The following is a 16,496-nucleotide window of genomic DNA, read 5'->3' as shown; positions in this document are numbered from 1 at the left end:
CAGTCATTATAATCTGAACACACATCTGTATACTGTATCAGTGTAGACAGCATCAGTCATTATAATCTGAACACACATCTGTATACTGTATCAGTGTAGACAGCGTCAGTCATTATAATCTGAACACACATCTGTATACTGTATCAGTGTAGACAGCGTCAGTCATTATTATCTGAACACATATCTATATACCGTATCAGTGTAGACAGCGTCAGTCATTATAATCTGAAAACACATCTGTATACCGTATCAGTGTAGACAGCGTCAGTCATTATAATCTGAACACACATCTGTATACTGTATCAGTGTAGACAGCCAGTCATTATAATCTGAACACACATCTGTATACTGTATCAGAGTAGACAGCTTCAGTCATTATAATCTGAACACACATCTGTATACTGTATCAGTGTAGACAGCGTCAGTCATTATAATCTGAACACACACCTGTATACTGTATCAGTGTAGACAGCCAGTCATTATAATCTGAACACACATCTGTATACTGTATCAGTGTAGACAGCGTCAGTCATTATAATCTGAACACACATCTGTATACTGTATCAGTGTAGACAGCGTCAGTCATTATTATCTGAACACACATCTGTATACTGTATCAGTGTAGACAGCGTCAGTCATTATTATCTGAACACATATCTATATACCGTATCAGTGTAGACAGCGTCAGTCATTATAATCTGAACACACATCTGTATACTGTATCAGTGTAGACAGCGACAGTCATTATAATCTGAACACACATATGTATACTGTATCAGTGTAGACAGCGTCAGTCATTATAATCTGAACACACATCTGTATACTGTATCAGTGTAGACAGCGTCAGTCATTATAATCTGAACACACATCTGTATACTGTATCAGTGTAGACAGCGTCAGTCATTATAATCTGAACACACATCTGTATACTGTATCAGTGTAGACAGGATCAGTCATTATAATCTGAACACACATCTGTATACTGTATCAGTGTAGACAGCGTCAGTCATTAAAATGGTTTCTGTTTGCTTTTGACACAGTGCTCATATCCAGTGTAGGTAAATGTCAGTCATTAAGAGACTGATCGCCAGCGGGTGGGGCCTATGGTGTGATGATGTATAACTATTCGTCAATGTCATATGCAAATGTATTTTCCCCGTGTGACATTGCAGAACCCACAGTATCAAGAGCTGTTTTCGGAGCTTGAGGAAATAAATGCTTTGTTTATAATGAGGAGGATGTTTTAAGATCTGAAACTTGCAGGATGTTTTGATGGTACAAACACCTCTTTTTTATGTCAAAAGATCCAGGCACACCGGATTTGCCCAATTCATTTCTATCAAGCACCAACCATGAAAACAATTCCAGCTGAAATCTGTAGGATGCTCACCAGGCTTTGAGACATTGTTTGTGATCAGTGAGGAGCCTCAAAACCACTGTCAGAGGAGAAAAAAGAAGAACGAAAGAAACTGAGGCAAGAAGAACGAGCAGTACATGCTAACTGCCAAAAAGCGTTTGTTTACCTGCCGCCAGGCTGCTCTGATCTGTCCGCTGTGGTTCTTCTGTGCCAGACCCAGACAGCAGCAGGCAAACAGACGCCAAACTGCCTCTACAACACACAGATCAAACACACACGAGCACCTCAATGGCTGAAGCTTTCACTGACTGATCCGGATAAACCTCAGTGTGTTTAAATCTATAAACACCAAGGCCATAACCATCTCTTCAACATTGTATTTTGAATACAATGAAAATGTCATTTTTACTTAAAAGGATTTAAAGGCACAATATGTATGATTTTTAGGATAAAATATCCAAAAACCACTTGAACAATGTTGCATATTTTGTTGACTTGTGTTCTTACATTATCCCGGATGATTCCAAGAATGTTTAAATTCAGAGAAATACGCAGGACAATTTAAACCAGGACACGGACCATATCCATCTATCATCTATCAGTGACATCAAACCCACGTTACCCTCGGTTTCCATCGAAACACCAAAGACGTTTTAATATGTGACCCTGGACCACAAAACCAGTCATAAGGGTACATTTCAGAAACTGAGATTTATACATCATCTGAAAGCTGAATAAATAAGCTTTCTATTGATGTGTGGTTTGTTAGGACAATATTTGGCTGAGATACAACTATTTGAAAATCTGGAATCTGATGGTCCAAAAAAAAAAAAAAAAAAAAAAAAAAAAAAATCTACACATTGAGAAAATCTCCTTTACAAGATCTCCAAATGAAGTCCATAGCAATGCATATTACCTATAATAATACATTTTTGTATATATTTATGGTAGAAAATTTCCTTTTATATTCTTAAATTTGATCAATAAATTAAATTAGAATATTGCTAGGCTATATGGTTGTTAAATTAAATAATTTACACTTACAAATTACAACTGCATTAAATAATGTTATGAGATTGTTATAACTTTGGAAAGAATGTTTAAACATGAACCTAAACTACCAGCAGGTGGTGGCAGGTCTTAATGAGTGAGTCATTGAGTCGGTTCGTTCAAACGGCTGATTCGTTCATGAATGACGCAGTCGTTTACGAACAGGTCATTGAATCTTTGATTCAACCGATTCATTCAAACACTGAATCATTCATTAACACACTATTGCTGCGAGATGCGTTGTGGTTCTGATGTGGAAATATGATCTGATCTTGGAAATATTTTCGCTGCGGTAATAGAACAAAAGCCGTTTATATTGCATCTAAAATGTAAGTGACTAATTTTAATTAATTGTTTATGGAACTGTCATGAAATCAGTGTCACATTTTCAGTCGTGACGGTATTCAGGAAAACAGCACTCTTGGTCGTGTAATGTGATGTTTTTTAACTGTATTATACGTTATCAAATATAAAAACCTTCACATTTTGAATATTCACTGCAGTATGTTACTGAGTTTCTCTGTACGAGCGGCATTGGTTTGTTTCCATTTCTCCTCGAGAGGCTGCGCGATTGTCAACAGCGCAACCGTTAGTTCATACATTAGCCTATTATTATCCATTAATTATTCGAACAAACCTTAATCTCGAGCCCTGAAACTGATCAGAAAATGTAACGAAACGTTGTAGAAATGTAGTGGAGTAGAAAGTAAAATATTTGCTGCAAAATGTAACGAAGTAAGAGTAAAAAGTATAAACTGTTGATTCTACTTAAGTAAAGTACAGATACGTGAAAAATGTACTTAAGTAAATTAACGAAATATTTGTACTTCGTTACATTCCACCACTGGGTTTTATTTGGTAGAAACCATGATTCTCACTGCAGTGTGAACAAGTGTCTCATAGTAGCGCTGAGCAAACACACAGAGTAGAATTATAACATCCCTTTAACACACTCAAATGTGTTTAATTTGATCAAACAGCGCTGCGTTACCACACACAAAGAGACAAAGAAGCAGAAGAGCTCATCAAGATACACCTTTGTTTTGACCAAGCAACCACTAGCGGTGAAAAATTACATAGTATGGCTTTAAAGGTGCAATAAGCGATTTCTGAGAAACACTATTGTGGAAAAAAAAGTGGATTGGACTGAGCACCAAAACAAAATTGTAGCCAATCAGCAGTAAGGGGCATGTCCACACATGATGGGGGAGGTGTCTGCGTTGCATAGAATTAGGGCTGTCCTCGACTAAGGATTTGGACAATCGAATCAGAATTGTCGAATCTCTCTATGGTCGACTGATAGTCGAATCATCTGTGTGTGTGAATGGGTTGGGAGGGGCACGACACTGTCAGCAGAAGGTTAAAACTATTTTTATTTTCCTTTACACACTGCACACAGACGACAAAACTTTCTTCATTAGAATAGTACATTGACCGCACAATTTTTTTTTGCTTTCCCAGTTGGTGATTGGCTCGTTATTTAGAAGATATTTAATGTGAGTGCACCATTTATCTAAAGTCTTTGAGTATTAATTAGAGCTTTATAGTTATGTGTGAATGACCCTCATTCATTTTATGTCTATTACACTGAACACGGCTCCAATCATGTTCCTGGTTTTGTCACATTCAACTAGGATTTACATGATTCCCATAGCGAAATTCACTGTCACTGAATATTACAGATGATCATTTCTATACCGAAACAGTAGATTTTAAATATTAAACATTTAGCTACTTTAATTATCTCTTGTTTAATTAGTTTAATTAAACTGAAGCACCGCGCTGGAACTAGTGTTCGCGTTCTGTACGCCGTAAGCCCCGCCCACTTTGATTTGATTGGCCATTGCTATCCTTCTGACATCGCCGAGCTGCGTTTCTGTCAGTATAACAACATAGAAAGTTACTGACTTTGATTGTCACAAAAAGATTTCCAAGGAGCTCAGTGACCTATTTTTTCAGATCAAATTGGGAACAGCCCCATTTTTACACATATTATACTGGGATGCTGTTTTTAGTCTTATCTTGCGGTATTATGTTGAAAACTACAAGCTGTTAACACTGACATCAGGTCAGCAAATCACTAGATGTGACCTGATTTTAAACTGGTCTAGTTTCTGTTTTTCCTCATTCTTGTAAGGGTGGATCGCCTACAGTGGTTCAGGCTGCAAGGTTGCCGAAAGAAACATTATCAGCAAGATAAAAACTGTACATTTATACCACCACCCTAGGTTATACCAACAAAGTAAAATATGTGGGAGGAGCGTTGCTTTAATGTGACTATATTATATTACTAGTTAGCAAATCATTTATAATTGTGAGAGAGAGAGAGAGAGAGAGAGAGAGAGAGAGAGAGAGAGAGGTTTCACTCTTCTTTTATCTATTCCCTGACCATGTGACTGAAACCCTGAGACATTCAAACTGACCAATCAGAGCCATCTTCCCCGAGTGTACTGAAGGCATGACACACACGTGGCCTTCAGAATCTCATTGTCTTTAGGATTTCCAAATGGCCTTTCTGATGAGAGAGAGAGGGGTTGAAAACAGTACAGCAAATGTCTTTGTTCAATTTCAAATTTCATATTTTCAATCCTTTCATTCACGCGCTTTATCAGGCCAAACATTTGGTGTAACCTTGACCAAAGGTTTTTTGGATGAAGCTTGTGTTGCTGAATGTTTGCTGTTACTAAAACAGGATAAAAACACCTGACAATATTTCCTTGTGTGCCCTGAATTTTTTATCATGGTCATTGGTCACCCTAGACAGAAACCGTAATGGCTGTCTCCGACCGTAGTGATCTGACTCTCTGTCTAATGTCTACATTGGCAGCGGTCCACAAACAGCATCCTAATGGAAATGGAGCCTGATTGTGTCTGATTTGAGACGCTCTTTATAGGCTGCAGCTTCAGTAACGCTCACTCATGCACCAAACCAACAGAGGATTTCAACATTAGAATGGGACTAAAGCCAAAGGGCTTCTCTGCAGAACCCTATGGGTCTGAGCCCTTCTCTACAGAACCCTATGGGTCTGAGCCCTTCTCTACAGAACCCTATGGGTCTGAGTCCTTCTCTACAGAACCCTATGGGTCTGAGTCCTTCTCTACAGAACCCTATGGGTCTGAGTCCTTCTCTACAGAACCCTATGGGTCTGAGCCCTTCTCTACAGAACCCTATGGGTCTGAGTCCTTCTCTACAGAACCCTATGGGTCTGAGTCCTTCTCTACAGAACCCTATGGGTCTGAGTCCTTCTCTACAGAACCCTATGGGTCTGAGTCCTTCTCTACAGAACCCTATGGGTCTGAGTCCTTCTCTACGGAACCCTATGGGTCTGAGCCCTTCTCTACAGAACCCTATGGGTCTGAGCCCTTCTCTACGGAACCCTATGGGTCTGAGTCCTTCTCTACAGAACCCTATGGGTCTGAGCCCTTCTCTACAGAACCCTATGGGTCTGAGTCCTTTTCTACAGAACCCTATGGGTCTGAGTCCTTCTCTACAGAACCCTATGGGTCTGAGCCCTTCTCTACAGAACCCTATGGGTCTGAGTCCTTCTCTACAGAACCCTATGGGTCTGAGTCCTTCTCTACAGAACCCTATGGGTCTGAGTCCTTCTCTACAGAACCCTATGGGTCTGAGTCCTTCTCTACAGAACCCTATGGGTCTGAGTCCTTCTCTACAGAACCCTATGGGTCTGAGTCCTTCTCTGCAGAACCCTATGGGTCTGAGTCCTTCTCTACAGAACCCTATGGGTCTGAGCCCTTCATGCCAAAATGGTTCTACATAAGGACACGTCATACTTTCATGTTTACTGGGCTACGCACATATTTCTCAAGTGATGTTCTATAATATTCTATAATAACAGTGTATATATAGTACACTATATAGAGGATAGGGAACGATTCGGACAGTGTACATATAGTGCACTATATAGGGGATAGGGAACGATTAAGACAGTGTACATACAGTGCTCTATATAGGGGATAGGAAATGATTCAGACAGTGTACATATAGTGCTCTATATAGGGGATAGGGAACGATTCAGACAGTGCAAATATAGTGCACTATATAGGGGACAGAGAACGATTCAGACAGTGCAAATATAGTGCTCTATATAGGGGACAGGGAACGATTCAGACAGTGCAAATATAGTGCACTATATCGGGGATAGAGAACGATTCAGACAGTGCAAATATAGTGCACTATATAGGGGATAGAGAACGATTCAGACAGTGTACATACAGTGCTCTATATAGGGGATAGGGAACGATTCAGACAGTGTACATATAGTGCTCTATATAGGGGATAGGGAATGATTCAGACAGTGTACATATAGTGCACTATATAGGGGATAGAGAACGATTCAGACAGTGTACATACAGTGCACTATATAGGGGATAGGGAATGACTCAGACAGTGTACATACAGTGCACTATATAGGGGATAGAGAACGATTCAGACAGTGTACATATAGTGCACTATATAGGGGATAGGGAACGATTCAGACAGTGTACATACAGTGCACTATATAGGGGATAGGGAATGATTCAGACAGTGTACATACAGTGCACTATATAGGGGATAGAGAACGATTCAGACAGTGTACATATAGTGCACTATATAGGGGATAGGGAACGATTCAGACAGTGTACATATAGTGCACTATATAGGGGATAGGGAACGATTCAGACAGTGTACATATAGTGCACTATATAGGGGATAGGGAAGGATTCAGACAGTGTACATACAGTGCACTATATAGGGGATAGGGAATGATTCAGACAGTGTACATACAGTGCACTATATAGGGGATAGGGAACGATTCAGACAGTGTACATACAGTGCACTATATAGGGGATAGGGAATGATTCAGACAGTGTACATATAGTGCACTATATAGGGGATAGGGAATGATTCAGACAGTGTACATACAGTGCACTATATAGGGGATAGGGAATGATTCAGACAGTGTAGATATAGTGCACTATATTGGGGATAGGGAACGATTCAGACAGTAAATATAGTGCTCTATATAGGGGATAGCGAACGATTCAGACAGTAAATATAGTGCACTATATAGGGGATAGGGAACGATTCAGACAGTGTACATATAGTGCTCTATATAGGGGATAGGGAACGATTCAGACAGTGTAAATATAGTGCTCTATATAGGGGATAGGGAACATTCAGACAGTGTAAATATAGTGCTCTATATAGGGGATAGGGAATGATTAAGACAGTGTACATATAGTGCTCTATATAGGGGATAGGGAACGATTCAGACAGTGTAAATATAGTGCTCTATATAGGGGATAGGGAACGATTCAGACAGTGTAAATATAGTGCTCTATATAGGGGATAGCGAACGATTCAGACAGTGTAAATATAGTGCTCTATATAGGGGATAGCGAACGATTCAGACAGTGAATATAGTGCACTATATAGGGGATAGCGAACGATTCAGACAGTAAATATAGTGCACTATATAGGGGATAGGGAACGATTCAGACAGTGAATATAGTGCACTATATAGGGGATAGGGAACGATTCAGACAGTAAATATAGTGCACTATATAGGGGATAGGGAACGATTCAGACAGTAAATATAGTGCACTCTATAGGGGATAGGGAACGATTCAGACAGTAAATATAGTGCACTATATGGGATAGGGAACGATTCAGACAGTAAATATAGTGCACTATATAGGGGATAGGGAACGATTCAGACAGTGTACATATAGCGCTCTATATAGGGGATAGGGAACGATTCAGACAGTAAATATAGTACACTATATAGAGGATAGGGAACGATTCAGACAGTAAATATAGTGCTCTATATAGGGGATAGGGAACGATTCAGACAGTGTAAATATAGTGCTCTATATAGGGGATAGCGAACGATTCAGACAGTGAATATAGTGCACTATATAGGGGATAGCGAACGATTCAGACAGTAAATATAGTGCACTATATAGGGGATAGGGAACGATTCAGACAGTAAATATAGTGCACTATATAGGGGATAGGGAACGATTCAGACAGTGTACATATAGTGCTCTATATAGGGGATAGGGAACGATTCAGACAGTAAATATAGTACACTATATAGAGGATAGGGAACGATTCAGACAGTAAATATAGTGCACTCTATAGGGGATAGGGAACGATTCAGACAGTAAATATAGTGCACTCTATAGGGGATAGGGAACGATTCAGACAGTGTAATTATAGTGCACTATATAGGGGATAGGGAACGATTCAGACAGTAAATATAGTGCACTCTATAGGGGATAGGGAACGATTCAGACAGTAAATATAGTGCACTCTATAGGGGATAGGGAACGATCAGACTGTAAATATAGTGCACTCTATAGGGGATAGGGAACGATTATGAGAGTTCAATGGCTCTGGACGAGCTGTGATATAAACTGAACCCTATTGGCTATTTAAAAAGGGGGAGGAGCTGTTTGGTATGCCCCGCCCTCTTCCTGTTTCAGTGGAAATGACATCACATTGTGAAATCAACAGATTGAATAAATCGGAGCTTTTCAAGGCCCTTCAGTGGGACTTCAACTGTTGATGCGTCATTATCACGTTCACTTTGACAGTCCAAATTACTTTCTAAATCTGCTATAGTTTAAAAAAAATGTAATACAAAGTTATTTTCCAAGTTGATAACTGAGTGGCACACATATGAAATGAGGTCCTGTGAAAACTTCATTGCATAATGCCTACAATTTCACTTTCTTTCCCTCTCTTTATTCAAATGAATATATCAGTTCATTCAGCTTTAATTCTCCAATTGCTTCATTCCAGATCATTCATGCCGAAACTGAACTAAATGAGGAATGACACACAGTTCTGTGGTGCCGAGTTCAGAAGAGCAGAGCTAAATCGGGCCAGTGTTTGGGGAAGGAGGCGATGGGTTCAGCGCTGTCATTTCCTCAAAGTGAGTCACATGAGGAGACAGAAGAGAGTGACCCAGAACTGGAGGACAGGAGGAGTGTGTCCGGTCGTAAGAGATGAGATAAAAGGTTCAGAGCAAAGATGGACCTGTATTCTGTTAACATAATCACTGCTGACTGCAGAATAACAACATCAGATGCGTCAGCTCAAGCTTTTCTTATTATTCTGATGCTAAAAACACTTTAAAGCCAAAAAGGGCAAATTTTATTTAATACAAAATTAAATTACTCATATATAAACCCAAAAATTTGCATATCCGATGGAAACATCAATCCTGCCATTAAAACACGTCACCCTTCAGCAGCTCTCTGGAAAGTACAAGTAATGGTGTTTGTGTGAACTTTGCGTAATTGCCATGTAAAATGGGGACATTGAATTATGTTAAACACAAAATATTATTCTAAAGGTTACTTTTACAGTCCCAAATTTTCCAATAACTGAGATAAATCACTCCAAACCAGGGCTGTCAAACGAGTACAGTTTTCTGATGTGCTGATTAATTAATCGAATTAAATCGCACACCAGGGCTGAGAAATTCAGAAATGAAACTACAGCACAGTTAGTATAGGCAAATGTCAGCCGTTAAGAGACTGAATGCTGGTGGGCGGGGCCTATGTTACCAGTGGGCGGAGCTTAATATACAAATGGGCGAGGCCTATCGTGCGGTGATGTATAACTATTTGTCGATGTCATATGCAAATGTGTTTGCCAGTGTGACATCACAGATCCAGCGATATCAAGACCAGCTGTTTTTGGAGCTTGATTAAATAAAAGCTTTGTTTATAATGAGGAGGATGTTTTAAGATCTGAAACTAACAGGATATTTTAAAGGTACAAAGACTCTTATATATCAAAAGATCAAGGCAAACCTGATTTCTTATATCATGACCCCTCAACAAAAACTATAACAGTAGACTATAATAATGATACTAAAATAGCACTGCTTGTCCGCTGGTCAGACGGCCCGAGTCATGTCAATCAGATGATGTTTGTAATATGACTTCAGCCATTATTAAAAGAAATGCTCATGCAGGAACTCATAAATCACTATATTTCCTGTTACACAGCAGAAAAGCTGTCGGTGTGAAAGTGTGTGTGTGTGTGTGTGTGTGTGTGATTAGTTCATGTCTCTTGGCTTAGAGACTCGTCCATGCTGTGACTTTCTGAGTGTGTATTTGTGTGAAGAGTTTTGTAAGTGTGTGTGTGTGTGCGTGCGTGTGTGTCACGCTGATAAAAAAGCATGTGCACGATCCTCGGGGGTTTGAGGACCCATCGCCAACGGTACCACACGGAGCCGTTGCCATGGAGACCCTTCCACCTGTGCGTGTGTGAGCATAATCTCTGTCAGCGCTTCAGCATCAGCGCCCACACACAGCTAAGAGTTTGAGCGCACGTGTGCATATCCAAAAAGTTGAATTCCGAATCTACCTCATTTTAAACCACGTGAAGATTTATTGCTCTGTGAAATATTCTGGGTGAAATCCATTCATTGCACAGGATATATGTGTGTTGGTTACTAGAGCTTGACACGCTGACCGAGAGAAAGCGCTGCTCTTCATTCAATACTTCGCTGTGATATTGACATGTCACCGCATTACATGTATCATCTTATTCTTCCATTTCCCTAGAGTTAGTGGAATTTCACCAGCATAAATTATTGTACTTTATAGTAAAATATAGTTTTCATTCATATTCATTCATGAAAGAGAACTTAGTTTGATACTCACGTGACGCGCCATCTGACACAGTTTTCTGTGTGCGTGCTTCATGTGTGTGTGTGTGTGTGTGTGTGTGTGTGCGCGCAGAAAACCATATCTCAGAAGTTTACACTGAGATATGTAACAGATCATAAACTTTCATGATGATGAAGAACTGCAAAGTCACATGAGCGTAATAGAGATGATCATCAACAGATGTTTTCAGAGGCATGAGCTGTACAGGCTCCGCCCTCTTCTGAATAGGGGGCGGAGCAGCAGCTCATTTGCATTTAAAGATACATGCACAAAAACAGCATGTTTGTCCTTCCTCAAAAATGGGCATCTATAACATGATGTGTGTGGTATTTTGAGCTGAAACTTCACACACACGTTCTGGACACGCATGAGATTTATATTACATCTTGTCAAAATGGCCTTTAATCGCCTTTAACATTATTGTTGATGTTGAAGTATTTGGAGCTTAGCAAAGGTAAAATATGGGTTATTGCATTACAGCGATACAAGTGCTACACAAATGTTATGTATTAATGGACAGATCTTATTTAATCCTCCATATATGATGGTTTATGCACTTGGATTATTCCTATTAAACAATAGATAAAAAAAAAAAAAAACAGGGTTTGTACTGAGAATGTTCTGGGAAGGTTAGAGAACTTTTCTGGCTAACTTGCATTTTGTTCACATATTTATGTTTTTATTCTTTAGAGAGGTAATCAAAATATGTGTGGCTTGAAAACAGATGTAAAATGACAGGCCTGAGCTGCCGTTCTGCGGATGTTTAGCCCTCCAGGTCCCCGTGCCAGTCAGACTGAAAACTAGAAAGCACACCACACACAGAACGTTAACAAACACCAGTTTGCAATATAAAGCAGCATAATGTGATGTTTTTGTGAAGCTAAAACGACTGGAAGCAAATGGCCGCCCAAAAATAAGGTGGAAAAATACGTTCACATGTTACTGGTTATGCAAGAAACGCCACAAAACTCACAACACAAACTGAAAATCTTCCTGCGCGACTCACACAGGGCCAGGCGTCTCATCGCTCGTGTGAAATTAACTTGCACAAGTCGTTTGTCCGAAACATCTGTGATGAGCGGTTAACCAATCACTCGCTCTGACAGAGCAATTTGATCAGGCAAATTTTGTGTGCGCTAAATGATGAAGTAAATAAGATGTTAGAAACGGAGAGCTGCACTTTCACAGGAAGCAACACACTCCGTAAACAACTCTGACAGATCGGGATCTTCTCGCAGTTTGTGCTAAACTGTCTCTTATTTACCGCCGTATGCTCCACTAATAAGTAGGATTTGAGTCTGGAAAAACTTTAAAGATTAAAGCGGACACATAATGAGAAATCAATCGTTACAAATAAAAGCGATCGCAAAACTCTGTTAGTCCGTTTGTTGAAACTAAACTTTCACAATGCTCTGAGTCGGATGAATGCATTAGCACGTATTATATTTAGTGTCAGGATGGGGTCTATAATGTGTACAGATGCTGCTTATCTAGGTGTGCAGCTCGCTGTGTTTAGGAATAGAGCTCACGTCTTTCGGTCTCTGCTGTTGCACGAACTTCACTCCTCTAACAGCATGAATAATGGAGGCATGTGATTCTGCATGTGTGCTGATATTTGTCACCATCCAGAATGGCACATTACTCACCGCATGAAATATGAACCCCAAAGTCTTAATAAACTCTTTTAAATAACTTTTGCACACTGTCTGCAGTCTGTAAGATCTAAACATATCAGTGAATGATGTTCTAGAAGACACATGCTCATAAGGATTTGAGACAGGTGAATGTCATCGTCAAACCCAAAGCTGATGTATTTCTGAGGGAATCTACATCCCAGGCAGAAAACGGCAGCAGAATGATTAGTTGTCCGGCTGTTGTTACAGTGACGGTCATTAACTCGCTGGCAGCAGGTCATCGTAAGACAGATGTACTTTTCCTCCTGCTTGTAAAAGTGACAGGCGGTAATGTCATTAGACCTGGAGAACGTGAACTGACGAGAGACGAGTGAACTCCTGAACGGATCCTTCACACACAGGGACAAATTAGATTTGATGGAAGAAGAACACGGAGCATGAAGTTTGAGTCGCAAGAGAAAATGATGTTCCTAATCTATATATAGTGGAAAAAAAATGTTCTGCTATAGCAGAAGTGTCCAAAAGTGATGTGATATTTCTTTTTAATGACCCTACAGGTTCCCTTAAACTATTAAAATATGTGGGTAATATTTATTACTTTTAAATATATGTTGGAAGACCAAAAATCTAAAGGTATTGGTTAAGGTGTTTATCTGACAAGATTAGTGGCATTAGATGGATGGATGGATGGATGGATGGATGGATGGATGGATGGATGGATGGATGGATGGATGGATGGATGGATGGATGGATGGATGGATGGATGGATGGATGGATGGATGGATGGATGGATGGATGGATGGATGGATGGATGGATGGATGGATAGATAGATAGATAGATAGATAGATAGATAAAAACTACAGCTAGAGAGTTTTATTTTACTATGCTCAAATATCAGACCCTGACTACAACATCATCATTTATTAATATTTTGTTAGTTCTCTATTGTTTTTGAATGTGTTAATAATTTATTTTGTATGACAGTCTGGCCCAAAATTATGCATTTCATTGCATTATCATCACAGATAAAACAATCGACTCCAAGCACAACTAAATATGATTACAATACAAAATCTTTAATAATAATAATAATAATAATAATAATAATAATAGGACACCTAAGTCACTAAAATATTAATACAACAAATTAATGAGAATATTTTAATACAAATAGGCCCCTAAATATAGAATATAAATGAATAGTAATTCATTAAAATATATATTAAAATATTAATATAAAATAGGAAAATTTTAAGTGTACTATGTAATAAATACAATATGCGGGCCTGATGCACAAATCCCCCCTAAACACATTTGGATTTAAAAACTGACATGCCAAAACTCTCGTCAGGAGTCTGACAGTTTAATTAACGTTCATTATAGAGTCCTGCATCTCTGCCTCCATGCTACTGCAGGAAATACCAGCAGTATTCTGATGCTATTCTACATATTATTTGTTCAGATTTCTTTCTTTTTTTTTAACTGTAAGGACAGAGCAGCAGACAGAACCAGATAAAACATCTTCGTCTTGGGGAGCAGATAATGAGATCCGATTGCCGGCGCTTTCCTGAGGATTCTAGTCCAGGGGTTTCTGTCAACCTCAAAGCAACAGAAAAACTGATGAAATATCGATTCACTTGGTTTCAGGATAATAAAGGATACACGAGCCACGCACAGAGAGATAGAGGAGAATGAGAAACATGCGCCGCTGGTAACCTCATGTAACCAGACGTCTGATTGTCATGTCTGGACCACTAGATTATTCTGACCAACTGATATCAAAAATATATCTTTGTTTAAAAGTATAAGCAACAATTATTTTACAGGCAATTCTGTCAACAAATGTTAGATTATGAAGTGCTCAATGGAACCCTTTAAGTATCTATATATGAAGAAATCAGATATATGAAGGAATCATTTAAGGTTCTATATATATGAAGCGACTGATAGAACCCTTTAAGGTTCTATATATATGAAGCGTCTGACAGAACATTTTAAGGTTCTATATATATTAAGCGTGTGACGGAACCCTTTAAGGTACTCTATATATGAAGCATCTGACGAAACACGTTAAGGTTCTATATATATGAAGCGTCTGACAAAACACTTTAAGGTTCTATATATATGAAGCGTGTGACGGAACCCTTTAAGGTTCTATATATGAAGCACCGGACGGAACACTTTAAGGTTCTATATATATGAAGTGACTGGTGGAACCCATTAAGGTTCTATATATATGAAGCGTCTGACGGAACCCATTAAGGTTCTATATATATGAAGCGTGTGACGGAACCCTTTAAGGTTCTATATATGAAGCACCGGATGGAACACTTTAAAGGTTATATATATATGAAGTGACTGGTGGAACCCATTAAGGTTCTATATATATGAAGCGTCTGACGGAACCCTTTAAGGTTCTATATATATGAAGCGTCTGACGGAACCCATTAAGGTTCTATATATATGAAGCGTGTGACGGAACCCTTTAAGGTTCTATATATATGAAGCGTCTGACGGAACCCATTAAGGTTCTATATATATGAAGTGACTGGTGGAACCCATTAAGGTTCTATATATATGAAGCGTGTGACGGAACCCTTTAAGGTTCTATATATATGAAGCGTCTGACGGAACCCATTAAGGTTCTATATATATGAAGTGACTGGTGGAACCCATTAAGGTTCTATATATATGAAGCGTGTGACGGAACCCTTTAAGGTTCTATATATATGAAGCGTCTGACAGAACCCATTAAGGTTCTATATATATGAAGCGTGTGACGGAACCCTTTAAGGTTCTATATATATGAAGCGTCTGACGGAACCCTTTAAGGTTCTATATATATGAAGCGTCTGACGGAATCCTTTAAGGTTCTATATATATGAAGCGTCTGACGGAACCCATTAAGGTTCTATATATATGAAGCGTGTGACGGAACCCATTAAGGTTCTATATATATGAAGCGTGTGACGGAACCCTTTAAGGTTCTATATATATGAAGCGTCTGACGGAACCCATTAAGGTTCTATATATATGAAGCGTCTGATGGAATCCATTAAGGCTCTATATATATGAAGCATCTGACGGAATCCTTTAAGGTTCTATATATATGAAGCGTCTGACGGAACCCATTAAGGTTCTATATATATGAAGCGTGTGACGGAACCCATTAAGGTTCTATATATATGAAGCGTGTGACGGAACCCTTTAAGGTTCTATATATATGAAGCGTCTGACGGAACCCATTAAGGTTCTATATATATGAAGCGTCTGATGGAATCCATTAAGGCTCTATATATATGAAGCGTCTGATGGAATCCATTAAGGCTCTATATATATGAAGCATCTGACGGAATCCTTTAAGGTTCTATATATATGAAGCGTCTGACGGAACCCATTAAGGTTCTATATATGAAGCGTCTGACGGAACCCATTAAGGTTCTATATATATGAAGCGTCTGACGGAACCCTTTAAGGTTCTATATATGAAGCACCGAACGGAACACTTTAAGGTTCTATAAATGAAGCACTGATAGAACCCTTTAAGGTTCTCTATATGAAGTATTGACGGAACACTTTAAGGTTCTATATGAAGCATTGACTGAAACCTTTAAGGTTCTATATATGAAGCACCGGATGGAACACTTTAAGGTTCTATATGAAGCATTGACTGAAACCTTTAAGGTTCTATATATGAAGCACCGGATGGAACACTTTAAGGTTCTATAAATAAAGCACTGACGGAATCATTTAAGGTTCCATA

The 16,496-nt window shown here is 39.1% G+C and overlaps 1 long non-coding RNA gene across 1 annotated transcript in view; it reads right to left on the bottom strand.

The window, feature by feature from the left end:
- LOC137084915 (uncharacterized) overlaps window positions 1-16,496 on the bottom strand; it is a 96,950-nt gene that overhangs the window by 10,207 nt on the left and 70,247 nt on the right. The gene's annotated exons all lie outside the window — the stretch shown is intronic.

The sequence above is a fragment of the Pseudorasbora parva genome, chromosome 8, assembly GCF_024679245.1.
Source record: "Pseudorasbora parva isolate DD20220531a chromosome 8, ASM2467924v1, whole genome shotgun sequence".
Classification (NCBI taxonomy): Eukaryota; Metazoa; Chordata; class Actinopteri; order Cypriniformes; family Gobionidae; genus Pseudorasbora; species Pseudorasbora parva.
Note: the sequence above shows the minus strand (reverse complement) of the source record. Positions and strands in the feature narration are given on the sequence as shown.